Source organism: Nomia melanderi, chromosome 2 (assembly GCF_051020985.1).
Source record: "Nomia melanderi isolate GNS246 chromosome 2, iyNomMela1, whole genome shotgun sequence".
Taxonomy (NCBI): Eukaryota; Metazoa; Arthropoda; class Insecta; order Hymenoptera; family Halictidae; genus Nomia; species Nomia melanderi.
This window is the reverse complement of record NC_135000.1, coordinates 19,054,045-19,072,171: the sequence shown is the minus strand read 5'-3', so window position 1 is coordinate 19,072,171 and position 18,127 is coordinate 19,054,045. Positions and strand designations below refer to the sequence as shown.

Sequence of the window (18,127 nt, the reverse complement as noted above, 5' to 3'; positions counted from 1 at the left end):
CTGCTTTGAAAATAGTGTTTTTTGAACATCGATTATTTTGAGTCTCCATTTCCGAATATTCTATTGGAGAACCGATGAGGATGGCTTGTGATATTCACGTTTTGATGAACGTTATCTACCACAGCGACATTTCGTGCACGTTATTGGACATGTTGTGCGCGCTTGTAGCGGGTCAAAGGGTCGATCGGCGTTTGGAGAACGATTTTTAAAGAGCGGCCAGCGAAACGACGTTAAGCAATGTCGGTTAATGGCGTTCCGGAGTAAGACGGGATAAATCCAATTTGCCCGTTTCGACGAGACGCTTTGTCGCAGCGAATATCCCGAAGGAGGTTCAGCTGTGTTGACTGGCCTGCAGCGGGTTCGATCAACAAAGCGAAACCTTATTCCGCGGCGCGCGGAACCCTGTGTGTCAGCGGATGATAATGCGTTTATCTGCGCGCCTAGGCCGTTCGTGTAAGGCTTTCGCGATCGCGTCGATGCTCCTGTTTTTTTCCCTCCCATCCCTTTTTTTCTTCTTTTTCTTCTTTCAGCCAATTATCCGCGAAACATTTCAATCGGAAACGCGGAGCGGTGACTTTCTTGTTCTGCACGGCCGTTAAGCCAACCGATCAATCAACGGACAATCCGGACTGTCGTGTTATACGCGCACGGGAAGACGTACGATAACAAAGGTTATTCTGGACGATGACTCACCCGCCTGACGAATGAGATTTCATTGACAATCAAACCGTCTCTCGTAATTAGATCGCGGGCTTTACGCGTTCGCGGAGCTCGTAGCGAGGGTTTAATCAATTTTTCATCTTACTCGGCGAGCGGACCGGAACCTCGTGCACCGTTGATTAATTTGAATTACCAAGGAAAATTGGGAAATTTCTGTTATCGTGTACATCGGCGCACTCCGCGTGATACTTCGGCGTTCGCTTTTGTTTGATTTACGTCGAATCGAGCCTGGATTTAACTTAACGCGTTAACGGTTCGCGTTTTCGCTGGTTGGATAATATCCCGTTGAAATATGATTCAGTTTTCCATGTTACAACTGAACACGTTCGTTTATTTGGATTTATGTTATTGTTGTCCGAAACATTATGCCATTATTTTTTAAACGGAGTGCGCCGGAGATTTTCATGCGAATTTCGTCGGTGCATTGCATGATCAGTAATCCGTAGATCATTTATTACGAGATTATGAGGTAAATATGGAACGTGATGGAAATGTTGTGACCATCTTCATATTTCAATGTGTCACACGCTATTATTGATGTACGTTTGATGTACGCGTAATATGGGGTTTATTCTAGAATCTCGTTGCGATATTATTTAATTTTGTCATATGCTCTACCGACCTTCTTATTTTTATTGTGCTGAACCAGAAAGAACTCTATCGCCATACTTTTATTACAATTATGTTTCATACCTATATTATAATCCTTCAATGAAGTATTTAGGATCTCTAGTTACATTTCGATTTTATCCTTAGACGTAGAACAGATTATCGTAAGTTTGTACGGAAACCTGTAGAACACCTTATACACAGCTGTGCATAGAGATTGTAAAGTATAATTGCATAGGAAACTTTCGACCTTCGATGTAAGTAGATTATGGTGTCTGTGTAAAGTCACATCTTCGTATTTCGGTTACGAAAAGACAGAATCGATCAAACACCCATTTCTTCTCACGATCCCTACAGCATCTTGCTGAAATCTTTACTAAAACATAAATATATTTTAGATTGGTTAATTGAAGTATAAATATCCTGCACAATTATTAAATAAAAAATGAAAATAACAGTTACTTTAAACTAAATTAAATTTCACAAGAATACCTAGACCCATTTTATTAACCAAGCATAGATATTAATGAAAGTGTAGCTTCAGAATTCTGTCGCAGCATAAATAATTAAGCGACGTAGCAAAAATTCACCGAATCATTTTTAACCGTAACCCAATTAACCCAAAAATGAACAAATAATTTATTTATATTGTGGTCAATCATCAACCGTCAACTTGCAAAATTCATGCGATAACCTACTCCAGCTGGTTCAGCGCAAACTGACACAGATATTTTCCACCTTTCCGTCGCACGGCCAGTGACTAAAGTCTCCGATTCCGTTAATAGCGTCCTGTAGACATGGACGTTAATTAACCCCGATAACAACGGCGTAAAAAGACGCCGAAGGGAGACGTAACGAAAACCTAGGTACGATCGCACACGAGATTATTGACCTGCGAGTCCATCGTCAAGCTCGTTGACACTGTTCTAGCGGATTAATATTTTAATCTCATTAAGAATCATTCGGAATTTTTATAAGGAGACCCTTTTGAGCAAGCATGTAAATTTTCTGCTCGATAAATCGCGCGCGCGCAATGAATTCGGTTTGACGCACGAGAGGAAAAGAGACCGAACGATACAGAAAGTTGGAAAAAGAGTTGGGGGGCAAGAAAGATGGGAGCCGGAGGCAGCGAGCGTAGAACCGAGCGTAGACCGACTAACTACATATCATTTTCTGAATGCAAATCTCGCGAATCGTCCGTCGCACATTTGCGATTCAGCGTCGCCCGGCGACGCGTCCATCGAATTTGTCGGCCGGTGATTTTCGTCGGCCGACCGTTATTCAACAATTCGTTATTTATGCAAACTCCGTTAGATATTCACGGGGTTCCGCGCGGAAAAGAATCCATCGTGTCCTCCGAAGAACAATGGCTACGCATCGCGAAGATTTATGTACCGTTCCAACGGGATTCAATTCTCGGCAAGCGTGGCGGCCGCCCATTCGGCCATTTCATTTAATCCCCGGCCCGTTTGTTACACGGAAATTGAATTACTCCATTTTTGCATCAACAATTCGCGATATACAGGCCGTTACTAAACTCTTTAATGCCTACACGTAACATCCTGCCGTTAACATTGATGCGAGTTTCCCGTGTCCAGCGAGCGCAGTCGACATTCCCCATTTGAAAGTTGGATATCAACGATTTTATTGGCTCGTCAGATGCGCGCGGGCGATACGATATCTGATTGGTTGCGTGAAATTTGTGTTCACCGGTGAAGTATTAATAAAAAGGAATTTAGCTGGGTTTGGAGATATTGGGATATCGTTGATGTTGATGTCAAAGCAAGTAGTTGAACGTTAAGTTCTAATTTCTTTAAGTTCGTTGTTAACAGTAAAACTACCGAATAGTTCAATTGACTTTTTGAAGTTCCTCTGTAGAAACTCCAAGAATGCATCTATTGAAACTTTAGTTGATTTACAATTCAGTTTGCGTGTTACTAGATTAAATTCTTTAATTATTTCTCAGAGAAACATCTGACATCTTTATAATAATTCCAAAATGAAGAAATCAGGATTGTGTCACTTTGACCCGTCTGGTAGTTTTCGTGTTAAGTTATGTTTTAAACGTTAAATATTGATGGCAATAAGATAATATTTTGTTCTGAATCGAAGGAAAAAAATCATATTCGTGTTTATTTTATTCGATTTGAATCGATGAAAGGGGTTAAGTTTGCGTACCATTGAGAAAAGGATATTGACTCTGTGGAATTCATGCTGATGCCGGCCTGTCCGTGGGTTAAATGAGCCGAGCATTTTTCAAAACGTTGTCATTGAATTGGATTTCCATGTTGTGTTTGAATAATTCTTATCGCCTTAATAAAAGTGGAACGGATTAATACGATTGTGAAGCGTGAAAACGTTATTTTAAAATAATTTTAAATTGATGTTTAATAACGTTTGTTACGTTTATAATCGCATTTTTACTTCCACTAGGAATGCTTTTTATGACGACAATAAAAGTATCACATTTGTAGGCTCCGAACTCTGTACCGAATATTACAGAAATTACAATTTGAGTAAAATACCGAGACTCTGCACGAATATTTTCGATTTTTCATTAACATCATCTATAAAATAATTCATACAGCGTAAACACATAAAATTCCGTACGGGGGCAGTACTGTATTTTCAGAATAGTATAAAGTCTGCGAGGTAAATAAAATTGTAGAGTTACGTAGAATTTCCCGGGGACCGCGAAACAATCTCTTCTACCAATCCCCATTGGAACTAATAAAAAATTTAGCATTGCTCGTAGCCGATCGTAAATTTTTCTGAAACATAGAAAATGCATTACAGAAAAAAAAGATTTGACACAATCCTGAATAATTGAACAAACCACTGTGTCTGTTAGAGCAATCTCATACAGTTCCGAATTTACATCGAATTCCATTGAACAATACCTCGTTTGTTACAAAAACGTCCAAAAATAACAAATGCTTCCGACCTAACGATAACACACTAAATAACACCCTCAAACATCCTAAAATAATCATTCACGCGCAAACCCACCGAACTTCAGACGAAAACTTGATCTTCAAACAATCGCTCGAAAACGTCAGCTGCTATACACAGATGGAGCACAAAGCAAGAGGATACTTGAATTTACAAATTGCAGTAATGTCACGTGAAAAAGGAGGGTGGAAGACCCGAAGCTTTTTCGCCGTTATGTAAATCATCGGCTCCTCGAAGCTGCGCAAATCGGGATTCCTTTCATATTCAAACGAAAAAAAAGATTAATTCTTGAGCGGCGACGCGTGAATTGGGGACCTCATCCACCGACAAACGAGCGCGGCAAAGGAATAAAGTGTCTGAAAATCGTTGAAAGTAAACGTGACGACGCAACAATAAACAGAACACAATGGTTTCAATCGTATCGCGCGGTGAAGGCGCGAGTGCCGCGCTATTTTCATCCGAAGCATCCTTCGAGCAGCTTACAAGAAGCTCGAAAAAAGAAAAAGGGATCGGCGACGACGCGACGGAGAGGGACGAAGATAGATCGGTGTTGTGGGGCGGTGAGGGGGAGGGGGAGAAGAAAAAAGAAGAAGGAACCGCGACCGATCGATAGGGCACTTAACCTGTTTAGCGCGATTAATCGCATTGCGGATAATGAATCTGTAACGAGCTTCGGCTGAAAATGCCGATCGTTGATTCGCGATCTGGATCGACAACCCCGAACGAGTTTATTCGGTGTTTCATTTCGCTGGTCGATCCGATATTTCTTGCTCGTAAAATTAACTGCGTAATATTTTCGTTGCGGATTAGTCACGTTCGCTCAAATAGTCATCATTTTTCATCGGCCGTTGACTTTTGATAGTGCTTTAATGGGCCATGGACGCCGCCAAGTTTTTTTCTTTTAAACTGCGCGTCATAAAAGTGCCCGGCTTTAAAAAAATAATAGAACATTGAAGCTTTTTGGGAAATGGAGACACGAAGCGATTTTATCGAGCACCAATCCCCAATTTAGTTCTTTTGTAAATTGAATTGATAGTTTGATTGTTGTGTATAAATAGCCAGTAAGATTATTAAGTTTGATAAGATAAAAGAAAGAGATTTTAGTTGTTTCGTTTACCTGTGGTACTATAGCTGTGGAAGTGTGAGAATAGTATTCAACTATAAGTTCATAAAATTAGCGACTTTAAAGACTTTAAGGACTACCCTTGTTAAAAAGTTTAAGGGTTTTTTTGTGATAGAAACACCGAAGTCTTTAGGATTCAATGAAAAATGCAAAGTGAAAGACAACGCACATTTCCTGACATTTTACACGAAACCCCTGGTAATAACCTTAGCTGCTTGTTCAACCCTTTTATCCTTCGCGTCAATTCCAGGTTTGTGCTTCTAGCGGTTCCCTTTCTCCCGGATATTCATAAATAAAACATACTCTACCGCTCCCAGATTCAGTGTGCTGTTAACTTCAAATTCTACCGTCTTCAAACCTAAATGTAAATTTAATTTTCATACAACCCCACAAGAAAAGTATGCACATAACCTCTTAACCCTCCACCGAAAATTTTACCTCTTCATCACCGCGATTTTCAATCTTTATTGCACAATGATATGAAAATTTGACTAAAAATTACTTGTACATTAAATTATGGATTACAAGAACTATCTTAAAAGTTCAGATTTCCAAAAGAACTCACAACAATGCAAAATCAAGACTGATCATAAAATACCCATACTATCAGTCCTATTGATGAAAAACCATATTGCTAAGGGTTATTCCCTCCCTTGTGGTAGCAACGAGTTCAACGTCTCAACAGAGTCCCGCTCAGGTCTTGTCCCCACCTATTTTACATAAATGTATCCACCAAATTTTGCATATTAATAATTCTCTTCAAAGCGATATTTCTCAAAGCAATCAAGAACACGTAACGCAGCACTACAAAACACGCCGTCGTCAATTTGAATTCTGGCGCAAAAGAACCTCACACAAGTGTCAAACAGTCGCGAACACGCTTCCAAATCCAAAATTCGCATAGAATCACCCGACCGCCCCATTCTACCCTATCCACTTACATAACAGCGTCGAGTGAACCGCGGAGCGGGTAGATTCGGCGACGACTCGTTTACCCTCGGGCGCAATTATAAAAGCTCGGAGGACTCAAGGCCGCGTCGGGTCGCCATAAATTCACACCCTACCGAGCACCGAGTAAGCCTTCTCTCCTCCGGACGTGCCATTGATCACGGCGGATAGGTAACTCGCGTGGCCGAGGGGTTCGACGTCGGTTACGTTAATTCTACCAGGCGTCCCAGTTTTCCGCAAGTTGGCTCGCGCGCGCTGGTCGCCCTTCCACCCCGTCAGGAAATTACGAACGGCGGTGTGTTGACAACCGATCCTTCTCCTGTGCTCGCCCGTCCCACCCTTTTTTTTCGCACCGACCTCTCACTCCCACCTTATCTACCCTTCCGTCCGGGCCACGGATATCTCACTTCAGACCCTTTTATTTCCCACCCCCGGTGTCATTAGTCTTCGATCGTTCCTGCACGACCCTTCGCAGACCGGCTGGGGTGGCGGCAGATTGAAAGCAAATCAGATATTTATTAATACCCGATAGACGGAGCCTGAAGTCTTAATTGTACGGCAGCCCGACCCAAACAAGCCGAGGAATTTACCCATCGAAAATACCGCCACGCTGTGAATAAAGCTGCCATTACATTGGATACGCAGTCGGGCGAACTGGTACCGTTAGGGGGTGACTTGTTGTCTATATGCTAGCACAAGGGTAAGAGAGGTCTTTCACTGAGTGTTTTGTTTATAGAGTTGATTGGTTACGTGCAACCATATTGGTACATAGCAAATTAGCATCGGGAATGAGACGACTGATGAAAACTGACCAATCAGACCCGCATTCCTTGGCCTAGACAACGAATGATCTATTAACAGTACTTTAACGAACTCGACATAGAACCTTGATTATTCAAATTAATTCAGTGACTAATAAACCGGATAAATGAAAAATTGGGAAAATATTTTTTGAAACTTGGAAAAATTCTAATAATAATCTGAGAATCTAAATTATGGAATTTGTGGGTAAGTAAAATTTTGACCGATCTAAATCGCGAAAAATAGTGAGTAGATTCATTAACATCTTCAGGAATACTAGCAGATATGTGTACATTTAGTTTTAGTTTAACAATAACCTCCATCGAAGAGACACTTGCATCTTTTTCATATGTGTTTTATAACTGCCTTCGTCCGTCTCTGTATTGTTCAATCTGTACCAATTTGAACAAAATAAATTGTTTTAAAGTCTCACTGTATACGTTTCTAAAAATACGTTTCTCCATAGTAATTTTCGGATGTTTATTCGTCAGAATTAAAGTTTATCCGAATACATGTTCAGTGTAATCGCAGCCTAACACGCTCGTGTACACTCGATTCTCAGTTGCTCGAAGCTATGGGCGGGATTAAGAACTTATGACACCCGGTGTAGACGGAAGGGTGCGAGCATTTTCTTGCAAGGTTATCGAGACCAGAGTAAATTGAATTCGTCGTCTGTCGGGAACTTCCGTCTGTGTGCCACGCTGTGATACTAATCAGTAGTCCGTGGATGTTTATGCAAACTTGCTGTATCTATTGAGTGCCTCGGAAAGAAGGGTTCTTTCCCTTGATGAGGAACGACTGGCTTCCGCGAGACAGCCATTCCTTGGGAGCTTACCCTTGTTCGACATAGTGGATCGTGCTTGTCTCGCGATGTAAATTATATCGCTCGCTTGCATTGCTTCTGCGCTGTAACTGCGAACGTAAATCAGGGAATGAAGGAACGGTCTTCGTGTAAAAATTTGTAACAATTTTACAAGCGAATATTGATGTACAGTTTCTATTACATTAAGTTTTAATTTATCGTCGATGAGAATTGAAGAACAATTATGTTATTAGTTTTCTGGGAAATTATAATTATTTGATACGTGGAAGGTTTATCTTGAAAGTTATTAAGGAACAACAACAAAAATGAATAATCTATAAGTATTGTGTAGTTATATAATGTCTATGTTAGTATTTGTAATGAATTTCTCTACGTACTGATTAAGGTTTATTAAGAAATCCATATTTTTGAGTAAACACTATGTATTTCCTGTTTTCGAATAGATTGTCGGAGATCGATAGATACTCTCGAATACTTATGAATGAACCACATTCGGCTCCGTATGTGACTAGACTCGTGAATTCCCACTTTATACTATATGGCGACTCCTATATTTGACTCGGCCCGACATTCTGTTTTGCACAGGGTGGTCGGAACAGTTTCGAAAACTTTAGGAGTGGCACACGCGAGGACAAAGAAGTAGCTTGGTTCCAAGAGTTGTTTCTTCAGTTATCGAACTTACTTTCTATTTAGAAATTTATTGGCTCGCTCAAGCGACGAACTTGGTATTGTCCTTTAGAGAACGGAATCCTGGGAGGGATAAGATATTTTAAAGCTACGGATACTTATACAGTCTTACAATTTTATAGACAAATTCTGCGGTCAAATTCAAGTCTTTTAGGTTGATGCAAGTTTCTTTCTCCGTAGAAAAAGAAGACGAATGCGCTTTCAAAATTTCTTTTTTTATTTTCGACAAAAAATCGAGACGTTAATATTAATACTACTAACTCATTAATTTAAATGTTTACTAAATATTTACTGATAATAACGTTGTTATAAACGTTTACTAAAAGTTTGAAAAAATTTGAAGTTGATGATATAGAGATGACGTTAAATGGTATATAATAGATAATGTTTAAACGTGTAAAACGTATGCAATGTATATACGCCCTTTGTATAAGACGGAAAATTTCCAGACACGATTCCCTTCCAGCCACCCCAAAAACTATATTCCACCGTTCGAGTGCGATCTAATCACGATTGTTATCGGGATGTTTCCGGACCCGGGGAGAGGCGATTATCAGCCAGCGATAGGAATCAGTGATAGGGCGGGACACCTCGTTACAGTTTTCCACATTCTCGAGGAAAACACCGGGATTATTTATGCGTACCGGGTCTAAAATCCCGGATGGAAGGAGGGGAACCATTTGTTACTGTGACGCACGACGCGAAACCGGGTTTTTCATCAGGAAATTGATTTAAAAAATAGGGCAACGTGATTGATGTTAAAATACGAGAGGCACTAAGACTTTATTCATTGAACAGTGCGCACACAATGTACGAAGTGGCAAAAACTCGAGATTAAATGGGGAAACGGTTAACTGGAAAGTTTTAACAGCAAAAAATTTTGAAATACGTGTATATACGTTACTTTATTTGGGATTTAAATTATTTTAAGGACGACTATTGAAGAATGTTTTATGTAACTTCATTTACTCTTAATATTCATGACCAATTAAGTTCTGAAGTTTTGGCTCGCCATTCACGTATTTCTTAGTTACTTTGGACATTAATGTTTAAATTTATTCAGTGTAGTCACTTGTAGTTAGTGACAAACTAAAACAAACATTGTTTCATATACCTTTTATTAAAAACATACGCAGTTTTTTTATTTAATAATAAGCCGCTGAAATATAAAACAAAGCAACCAGTATAACAAATCCGATTCAACATTATTCGTAGCGTAGAAATATTTTTTACAGATTTTTTATTCATCAAAAAACAAATAATATACTGTTTTTAGCAAAAAATAATACATTGCTTCCTCATTTATGTAATTGTAGTAACTCCCTGAAACTAAAAAAGAAGCAATCCCGAACAAAATTCTCATAAATTTTGAAAGTTATAAATGAGCTTGTACTTGTTACATTTTTCACGCTTTTAGAACAAATGTTGCTCTAGCAGGAAATAATATATTATTTAATCAATTCTCTAATGGGGCCATTATTCTCCCGCAGGAAACAGAAACAGCACGATTTCAAATCTCATTTAATTATCTCAATTATCTCATTTCAGAAATTACTGAAACATGTTTTTTGTTTATTTATGTGTTTAAAGTCACATGTACCTCTTAAAGTTATCGGTGGCCATAATTGGATGACACAGTAAGACAAGGTTTATCTATATTTGATGATATATATCCATATCTTTGTGGAATTGTAAAACTTCCCTTCCGGAATTTCCATGTAAAATCACAATCAAATATGGTAGTTTACATTGAATTCATTTGTTATTAAATTTAAGGCAACTCAAAACTATATTAATACACCTTTCACTTCTTTCGAACCGAACATAAAACGCTCCCGTGACATTCGGAAACGTCGCGAGATTTTCCGTTTATACTCCATGTAAGAGAAAGATTATTTATTGATATACGTAATAGAACTGACTCACAAAGGAGCTGAAAACAGAGTAATCGCGATAATAAGTCCCCCCGAATATTTCTGCAAGTCGCGAGGATCGATGGTCACCAATAAAGGACAAACAGGCTCAAAATAACGTCTCTAAGGCCGGTACCCGTTTCCTTAACAAAAACGACAGCATAAAACTGTTGAAATACCTTCCGCGAAATTGAAATCGATGACGACCCGCTTCTATTATAATGTCCGCGACGAATAACGAGGGATTTCCATGTAAGTGAAAAATGTGTCCACGATCGCGACGACGTCGAAAGAACTTTTTAATAACAATGCGGAAGGGACGGTATAGAAAAGATGGGAAGAGAAAGGATGGGAAAGCAAGGGGAAGGGCGGTGCGTCTCGCTTGGCATTTTGACGGGTCGATGAAAAAAAAACGCCTCGCACGGCAACGGCAACGGCAACAACAAGATAAATCGACTTGTTCGAAAGTACACGGCGGGGAAATTCTCGCAGCAAGTGAACTTTAAACGTATTATTAGGCGGTCGTCGGATATCCCCCTGGAAAGTTATGCAAATAACAATGAAGAGGATCGCGTCCCGGCGCCGTCGTTTGCGCGTGCGCGCACCCTCTATAATTAATGATTTTTTTTAATATCCCGCGGGGGATTCCAACTTTTTCCACCACTCCCCCCCCCCTCTCTTTCTCTCTTTCTCTCTTTCTCTCTTTCTCTCTCTCTCTCTCTCTTTCTCTCTTTCTCTCTTTCTCTCTTTCTCTCTTTCCCTCTTTCTCTCTTTCTCTCTTTCTCTCTCTCTCTCTCTCTCTCTCTCTCTCTCTCTCTCTCTCTCTCTCTCTCTCTCTCTCTCTTTCTCTCTCTCTCTCGCTCGAATTCCGCATCCTTAAATTCCTCCTTTGTAGCCCGACTGCGAAATTTTACGCATTCATAACGTATGAAAACCTTCCGAAAAATATTCTGAAACGTCACATTTCACGGAATTTGAGACTGTCCTGTTCCGGTTTTAACTCACCGTGATTATTCACTGGCAGAAGAATGACTCTTTCAATTGCAATTTCATTTAAATTATTAATGGGAAATTAATTTCATAGCATCTCGAACGATCTATCGAGAACACTGGATGAATGTGTATAATCTTCATTTTACTTCGTTGGAAGCGAAGCCATGAGATACGGCGCACATAATTATTTCTCGTAGCTATAAACTCTTCTCTCGTAAATAAATAAAACAATAAACGTTCTCTCGTGCTAAACACATAATTCCATCCCTTGCCGGCGGAGTATTAACGGCAGAACAACTTTCGTACGATTCATCGTAAAACTGTTGTATACTCGGCGACCCATGTAAACGCTAACGCATTGCGATTACTAAGATACTATACTAGAGATACGTCAGCGCAAAACAACTGTGGTCACTAGGACTACACAACCCTTGGACCTTTTCCCTCCTACGTCAGTGTTTCTGTAGAACTCCTTTCTTACTCCCTTCCACATTTTCCTTTAACCAGTTAATTGTGGAATTTAGTTTAAAAAATCTCTCATTGTGCGCACAATAAAGCCAAACAATAAAATTCGTCAAACGTAGGGTAAGTTAATCTGTAGTAATATATCCTAACAAAAACTACAGCAAAACGAAGAAGAATTACACGTTTATCTAACAAATAAATAATAGATGGTTAAAAATATTAGTACCATTTTGCGTTTAGAGATGACGTGTATATTCGTCGAACGCAATTAACTGGTTAAGAGTACTAAAACATGTATAGCAGCTTCCAGAGAACAATCAGAATCGTTTCACTAAACTGAAGACCAGCACGATACATTGATACCTCGCCACTGTTACTTAAATAAAACTCTCGACGATTTTAAACAGTGTTTTACTCGATTTCGCGACCCGGAATTCAAGAAAACAAATCGCAAAGCATATCGTTGGAATTAACATGTAAGAAAATCTAAACGAAGGGAAAGTTGGATGCTGAAAGTCTGCATTTCGTCAATCGGTGCCTTCTCAACCGATTGCCTTACAATAATGTATGAAACATTATCTCTCAATGCTTGTAAATATAAATTCAATATTATTTACCTGTTATCGATTATTATACTTCAGAACAAATATAGGCATAGAATATACCTAAAATTTATCTCTTTTTTCAATGAATTATTAATGGCAAAGTAGTTATGTCGATCATAATTGAAAAATAAATCATAAGCCAAGGAGTTAAGGGGAAGCGTTCCCGAGTCTCGAGATGCAATAAACAGAGCGTGGTCCTCCGATTAAACAGTGCCCTAAGAAGGGCAGTCGTTCTGTAACCTTCGTAATGACAACATCGAAGTAAAAAAATCTATCTAACACAGTCTTCCAACATTATTTAAGTCCACAAACGCCTACCCTACAAATGGGAACGCAAATATGGCCGGCGAAGTAGCGGCGATCTACCGCGGATGAAGCGATCGTGACGCGAACGATGATATTTTTACACGCGGATGAGAAATGCTGTACGGTAAACAGACACGCATCGTCGTATAAACAGCTCTCCAGGTTGATTCGAGCCAACGTGACAACGAACTCTATCCTAAATCGTTTAATGATACCCCCGGCCCATTACCGGTGATCATTACAAGAGTCGAGCGTGAAATTTACAAGGTTTCATTAGAGTGGACGCGCGGTGCACATTGTACGGCAGTGATTCTTGTTCGAGAGGGAGCGACGGGACAACAGTTGAGGGAGGGGGGTTAGGCTTCGATTGGATAGAACGTAATTATACGGGAGAGGCGGGGGGCGGGGTGTGTGTTATAACCGGCGTTGAAACTAATTTAATTAGCTGTGTAAAGCTTTTAGCCCTTTCACCGCGGCGCGTCTGAGCTGAAAATCGTTCACGATGCGCAGCAACGATGTCACGAATTTGCACGCTCATGGCCGATAATTAAATATCGTGAAGTATTAAACGCGTTTTCGGCGCTAATTGCGTAAATGCCTTGCGTCAAACTCTGGTTCCGGCGGTGACCGGATATAGAGGCGCCTTTTGTTCCGGCGCTATATTATCGTACATAGTGCTCCGCCTAAATAAGCTACCTGCGTATCCTCTACAATTGCGGAAACTATGCTTGCGGATGTTTATGCGGATCCACGGTTTTCGAGGATAATTCGCGAGGAAGAAAATTAGGCGGAATTTTGTTGAAATCCCTCTTGTTCCGGAGATTTTGTTGGAACCGTAATGAGTTTGCTAGACAACGTGGAATGTACCGGTCGGCCTGACTGCAACAGAAGTGTAGTTGAATTAACACTTTTGTATTTTGTTGTGTTTAACACTGAAACTACCGAATAGTTAAATTGATTTTTTTAAACTCCTTTACAGAAACTTCAAAAGTGCATCTATTGAGACTTTAATTGATTTACAATTCACTTTGCGTATTGCTAGGTCAATTTCCTTAATAATTTCATAAAGGAATATCTGTTACTTTTTCAATAATTGCAAAGAAAAGACGTCAGGAATGGGTGATTTTGATCCGTCTGGTAGTTTTAGTATTAATTATTAGATGGGCAAGGTAAACAGGACATTCTACTTGGGAGATGAGTGTTGTTACTGTCAGATATATTTCAAAGATTATCAACATTTAACCAATTCTTGACACAACTCTGCATTTGTTTTCAGCAGTATTGGAAACCTTGATTCTTTACAATAATGTTTATTATTAATTATTATTGTACTTCTTACTCTACATTTTAAAGTAAATTATTTTTATATAGTACAACATTATGAAATATGAAATTTCACGAAGAAAGCAGGGAGTAACTCATTGCTACACGTAACAATATTATAAGCAAGATCCATACATTACAATTTTAATATCCACGCAATGTGACTAATACTTAAGTTTTAATGAGCACTAATGAGTATTCCTGAGTACTACAAACAGTTACACTATCTTCCCCAACAAACTTCCACCGCAGAACAGTATACAGGAACGTGTACGGGTTAGCTAATCCTCCACAAAATGGCTGCCAGAAAATTACCCGGTCACGTGTACAGTTGGCCTTTGAAACTCGTGTAACTTCCACGCGAATATTAATTTGCTTCCAGATTCAGCGTATTTGTCAAAGATTCAGCGGGATTCAATTAATTCGCTGATTTTATTCAACTTCGTTGAGTCGACGATGACCAGGACGAGGTAGTACTCAAGTTACACACACGTGTATCAGATTCGAAGCGCGTTTCAAATAAAGAATTTACCGTGAATGAAATCGCATAAAGAAATGGAAATACAGTGATTGTACAGAATAATAAAAATGTTTCATGTATTCAACTCTTTACTAAAACTTCATTAAGACTGTTTCATAGAATATTATATATACTATTCTTCATGCAGAAAATTTTCAAACTTTCATGTTTAAGACTATTAATGTTAACCCCTTGTTCAATGATTTCCTTTACAACTGTTCTTCCTAGAGTTTTGTCATTACAATTATAACTATATTTTAATCACTTTTATCATTAATCATTTACTAAAAACAAAAAAGAATTCCATATTTATTTGTACCTACGTTTAAAAGTATAACAATTGACAACAGAAAAATAATGTTTAATTTCAACTCAAAAGGATCGAGTAATATATATTTTTGTTAAATTCCATTTGAAATCTTCCTTCCAAGATTGGCGCAGGTTAAATATACTATTTGTACGCAATGTTTCCATTATTTTGTCCAACTTTTGTATGCCTCTAAATGAACAAGTTTGTTACGCCTCAGTTAAATAATTGATATATGCAATCAGTCCGCTCAAAAATTAACGTTAATGCACGCAGACGCGCGCAACTCGAACGTATTTTATTGCATTGCGGTTGACAATAAAACGCGTGATCGTAGCCCGCGTTACTCCAAACGGCCCGCCTAACGTTACTGGAAATCATGCTTTGATTACTTGATTTTCGAACTTACATACCGACACCGCTGACCGACATAACAGGGACAATGATAACAATCCACACGTTACATTAGTTTCGTGTCAATTGTACCCACGTTGCGTTTAAAATCGACTACATCTGATTGGCGGAAACGAAAACAGAGTTCGTTCTATTTAGAAATTGCTGCAGCGATTAATAATTGATTTCTTCTGGACAAATATACAGTGCCATCTCTATAAATAAAATTTCGATGTTTCTCATCCGTTGTCGTGGAGAGATGACTAACACAGTTTGTCACAAATATTGATTCCGAGATATTCTTAAGTTCAAGCCCCTCGTTTAATTTTCGAATAGAGTTCGCTAATTAAAGGTAAACCAATGTTCCCGGACGGATGGCTGCCAGATGTCGGGAAAATCCGGTGTCTAATAAGACAGTTTCGTGATTGGAAAGTGTTGAATAATTTTTTGAGATCAATTTAGTATTCCTGAATCATTCACGTGAAAATAAGTCATTGTGTGAAGATGCGAAGCATTTATATCCTCTTAAAAATACTCGGACGCAGAGAATTTTTAGCGAGAGCTTTTCATTCTAGAGTAATATCCTTCTGAATACTGTCTATCGAACTCAATTGAATAACCAGGTTTATACATTTTCAATAAGAAACTTTCGAAATTTATCTCCTCAATAACTCCCGAATACTGAAAGTGAAATCAAGAAAGACAGTTCGCCTCAACGTTGTACGCCGAACACCTCGTACAGTCTAGCAAGAGTATTAGAATCGTTAACGACCTATAAAGACTCAGCTGAACCATTTTTCATCACATTTCGATCGTATAAAACTGTTTATCAATAATGTACACTTATATTCCCTAATGTTTACGATCGTTAATAACCTTGGTCGTTGACGCGACACTTAACTTGTAAATAAGAAAGAATCTACAAGAAAGTTTCACCGTTAACACTTAACTGCAATAATCAAATCCACAATAAAGACAAATTATCATAGTTATCACAAACTTCTCACAAACTCTCCGAATCATAAATACAAAAATACCATTTACAGTAGTAACCACAGGTTCACAGACGTCCAAACGAATTCTACGAAACAACAGAACAATAATAATTAATATGATTAGCATTAGTCTACGAGCTTCCCGCAAATCCTCCGAAAGCAAACACCCAGCGGATAAATTATCAAATTTACCGTCGCTTCACGAAATTCCCGCGAATTTTCCCGAAAAACGAGTATATGAAGGAAGAAAATAAAAAAGGTGAAAATACGCGTGCGACCAAATGTTCGTGTCGTTAACGCGGTCTTGACGAGAGCCGGCGCAGTGCGCCCGTCGTAAATCACGAAATTCCGCTTTCGACCGATCGCTGGATCGTCACGGCAACGGCCGGTCGCGAGTTTAATGAAATTTATCCGAGTTATCGCGGATAGAAAATGTCGCATGTCAACGACATCGACTCCGCGGAGAATAACGAGAAGGGCGCGGCGGCGGCGGCGGCGGCGGCGGCAGCGGCGACGGCGTAGTCTGCGTGAGACCATTAACCGAGAATTTCATGGTACGCTTCATTGCACTAATCCAATTTAATTAGAACGGCTGGATAATAAGCCTGTAACGACACACTTTGCTCATTAATAACGATCAGAGTCCTGGCCACCGCGCTCGCCGAGAGTCATCCGACGTTTTATCGTTCATCGTCTGTCTTCCTTATCGCGTATATCTTGTCCGCGTCACGCGCCCCCTAGCCCCGGATTATGTAATCCGCGCGGAGGTCCTTTGCTCTTTCCCCAGCCGGATTTTTATGTCCGTTCGAGCTCATATCCGGCAAGGAGTCTCGCCGTTTGCGTGGGGAACACCGTGCGAGGTGTGATAGGTAATAAGGAGAAGATGAACGCTTCGGGGAAGGAAGTGTAACGCATGGCCCCGAAAATGGCCGTTTCTGTCTCAGTTTTTACTAGTAAGTAGCCATTGGTATATACTTACGTGGAAGGTTACTGGGGAGGTTGACAGAAGCACTTGACGTTAAATTATTCTTTAAATAACGTGGACTTGTTTTGTATTATAGTTATGGAGTTTGAAATAATTACTTCATTTGATGCAAATGGAATTTGGTGATAATTGCAGGGTGGTCGTTTTAGAGAGAAAAATGTATCACGTGGCCACGTAAATGGTCACTTTTGTCTCGGTTTTTATCGCTAAATAGTCATTTTTATGTGAAAAATGTGCGAGAGGAACGATGGAGATGCTTTAAATTATATTATCCTCTGAAATTGAATTTAAACTGAATTCTGTGTTATATTACTTATAGTGTTAGAAACACGTTTAATTTTTTTTGTAGAAACGGGAAAACATTCTTTATCGTTTATTGTTTGCTTTTGCGTATAATTCACGTGTTGGTCTAATTATTCTTTAGGAAGGTGGAAAATAAACAACCTTATATAAGAGTTGCCTAAATAACATAGAAAGGTGAATCCGGGAGTATCACTCAATTTTCTTTGTGTGCTTTTTGATTCATCGTAAAATATACAAATTTGATTCTTAGTAGATTTATGTTTCATTAATCTTGGCGGTATATGAATTTCATTCATTTTTTAGATTTATACGGATATTAGATCATCTTCTAAAACAATTGAAATATCTCTAATATT

The 18,127-nt window shown here is 39.2% G+C and overlaps 1 protein-coding gene across 1 annotated transcript in view; it reads left to right on the top strand.

Annotated features, from left to right (window-relative positions):
- dpr12 (defective proboscis extension response 12) overlaps nt 1-18,127 on the top strand; it is a 126,722-nt gene that overhangs the window by 1,833 nt on the left and 106,762 nt on the right. The gene's annotated exons all lie outside the window — the stretch shown is intronic.